The sequence below is a fragment of the Puma concolor genome, chromosome A1 (assembly GCF_028749965.1).
Source record: "Puma concolor isolate L17-30 chromosome A1, mPumCon1.1.hap2, whole genome shotgun sequence".
NCBI classification, from domain to species: Eukaryota; Metazoa; Chordata; class Mammalia; order Carnivora; family Felidae; genus Puma; species Puma concolor.
This window is the reverse complement of record NC_141667.1, coordinates 126355690-126359035: the sequence shown is the minus strand read 5'-3', so window position 1 is coordinate 126359035 and position 3346 is coordinate 126355690.

Genomic DNA, 3346 nt, shown 5'->3' with positions numbered 1-3346 from the left:
TCCAACTACCAACCAAACATTTCGATTGGACTTTGCTGCCATTACCTTTCTCACCAAATGAAGCCCTGACTTGTCAGGTGATACCATTACCATCCTTCCCTCCAGTCACACAGGCTGGATAACACGAAGACTGAGGTAGGGATCAGGGATGAGGGAGACAGGCAAATTAAGTACCAAGACATATCAGTTCTTCTTGAGAGAGATATGTCAATATTTCATCAGCACCACCACCACCACCACCAGTTCATAGTTCACATGGCAGTCAGAGTGATCTTTTAAAAATATGAGTTGGTTGGGGTGCCTGGGTGGCGCAGTCGGTTAAGCGTCCGACTTTAGCTCAGGTCACGATCTCGCGGTCGTGGGTTCGAGCCCCGCATCGGGCTCTGGGCTGACGGCTCAGAGCCTGGAGCCTGTTTCGGATTCTGTGTCTCCCTCTCTCTCTGCCCCTCCCCCGTTCTCTCGCCCCTCCCGGGCGCCACCCAGGCGCCCCCCAAATTTTTTTTTTTTAATGTGAGTTGGTCATGATGCCTGCATGGCTCAGTAGCTTTAAACGTCTGAAGCTGGGTTTCAGCTCAGGTCATGATCTCATGGTTTATGAGACTGAGCCCCGCATCGTGCTGTCAGCACAGAGTCTGCTTGGGATTCTCTCTCTCCCTCTCTGCTCCTCCCCTCCTCACGCACGCACGCTTGTGCACGTGACTGTTCTCTCTCTCTCTGTGTCTCAAAATAAATAAACTTTAAAAAATTTAAATGAGGGGCGCCTGGGTGGCGCAGTTGGTTAAGTGTCTGACTTCAGCCAGGTCACGATCTCGCGGTCTGTGAGTTGGGGCCCCGCGTCAGGCTCTGGGCTGATGGCTCAGAGCCTGGAGCCTGTTTCCGATTCTGTGTCTCCCTCTCTCTCTGCCCCTCCCTCGTTCATGCTCTGTCTCTCTCTGTCCCAAAAATAAATAAACGTTGGGAAAAAATAATAATAAATAAATAATTTAAATGAAAGTGTGAATCAGTCAGGGTACTGGGGTGACTCAGTCAGTAGAGCATGTGACTCTTGATCTCGGGGTCATGAGTTCAAGTCTCACTTTGGGTATGGAGTTTACTTAAAAACAAATAAAGAAATTAAAAGCAAAATGTGAGTCAGATTCCCTTCACTCCCCATACATAAAAGTAAAATTGTGCAATGATTTCCTATTGCACATAGAATGAAGGACCCACATGGTCTGGCACGTGTTGCTCCCTTTATCTTTCTCAGCTTTCTCTCTCCTGGACTCCAACAAGATCTCTGAGCATTTACCCTTGGGGTTCCCCTGCTAGGGAGCCTTGTCCCCGACTGTTTGCATGGCTAGCATTTTTAAAAACCATCTTCACCTTGAACCCAACCCTAAGTATTTTGAGAAATATCAGAAGGGTTACTTATGATCTCCCATATTTTGGTTATACTTGAGTTTGTACCTGAAGTGACCTATGTCCTCCTCTCTAATAACACAATTCCTGTTTCTCCTTGATAGTCCAGCCAAGGGGCACCTGGGTGGCTCACTTGGTTAAGACTTTGGCTCAGGTCATGATCTCACAGTTCGTGGGTTTGAGCCCACATCGGACTCTGCCTGACAGTGCGAAGCCTGCCTGGGATGCTCTGTCTCCCTTTCTCTCTTCCCCTCACCCCTCTCTCTTCCTCTCTCTCAAAAATAAATAAATAAACATTAAAATATTCAAAACTAAACAAATAAGTAAAGTCCAGCCAATATTGTCTCCTCCTTGAGACTGACACAGCTGAAATCATCCTCCCGCCATGAATCTCATAGAACTTAGGATCAGAACTATCATTCAGTACTTATTAGACACTCTCCTTGTTTCAGTGTTGTCAGTTTTTAAGTATGTATGTATATTGTTTTATTTTTCAGATATAAAATTTCTTCTGAGAGCAAGGACAGTCTTTATATTCTGAATTGTATCAAGTCCACTACACCTAACTTAATATCTGTACAGCCCTTTATTTCTTTTTTAAAGTGGAAATTCTTTTTTTTAATTAATTAACTTATTTTTGAGAGAGAGAGAGAACACATGTGAGAGAGGGGCAGAGAGTCTCTCTACTGAGAGAGAGAGATCCCAGGAGATGCAGAGGGAGAAGGAGAGAGAAAGGGAGAGAGAGTGCAGAGCCTGGAGCAGGGCTCCAGCTCATGAATGGTGACATCATGATCTGAGCCAAAGTCAGGTGCTTAACCAACTGAGCCACCCAGGTGCCCCTGTATAGTCTTTTAAAAGACATTTTAAATAGCTAACGGATATATCTCTTAAAATAATAACTTCACTTAAACTTCTCTTAAAATTAATTCACATTTGAAAATCAAAGCAATATAAAACAATGGAAAAGCCTTGTTCCCATCTTGTCCACATCTATCCATATCCTATCTACCTCATCTCTGAGCCTACAAGAAACCACTTTTATTAGTTTCTTATATATTATTCCTATATTTCTTTCTTTAAAATTTTTTCTAATGTTTATTTATTTATGAGAGAGACAGAGACAGAATGCGAGTGGGTTAGGGGCAGAGAGAGAAGGAGACACAGAATGCAAAGCAGGCTCCAGGCTCTGAGCTGTCAGCACAGAGCCCAATGCAGGGCTCAAACTCACGAACCACAAGATCATGACCGGAGCTGAAACCGGATGCTTAACCAACTGAGCCACCCAGACACCCCAATTATTCCTATGTTTCCTTATGCTAATGTGAATAAATGTTAATATGTATTTTTCTTACTCCCCCTATGTATACAAAAGGGGCACATTCTTCACGCTGTTCTGTACCTTTCTCTGCACTTAGCAGCATATCTTGGAGATCTCTTTATAACAGTACATAGAGAGGAGATATTCCTGATCATTTTTTCCAGGCTACAGGGAATACCACTGTGTGGTTAGTTTATTTTACCTATTCCCTGATGATGGGCTGTTTCTATCTTTGCTATTATAAACAATGCTCTAATGAATAATCCTGTACATATCATTTCACATTTGTGAGGTTGTACCTGCAGATAGATTCCAAACAGTGGATTCCGGATTAAAAGGTAAATGCATCTATTTTAATGCATTTAAATGGGGCAGAGAGAGGGAGACACAGAATCTGAAGCAGGCTCCAGACTCTAAGCTGTCAGCACAGAGCCCGACACAGGGCTCGAAATCACGGACAGTGAGATCATGACCTGAGCTGAAGTTGGATGCTCAACCGACTGAGCCATCCAGGCGCCCCTCAAAGCTCATTTTATTTATTTTATTTTATTTTTTTTAACGTTTATTATTTTTGAGACAGAGAGAGACAGAGCATGAACGGGGGAGGGTCACAGAGAGAGGGAGACACAG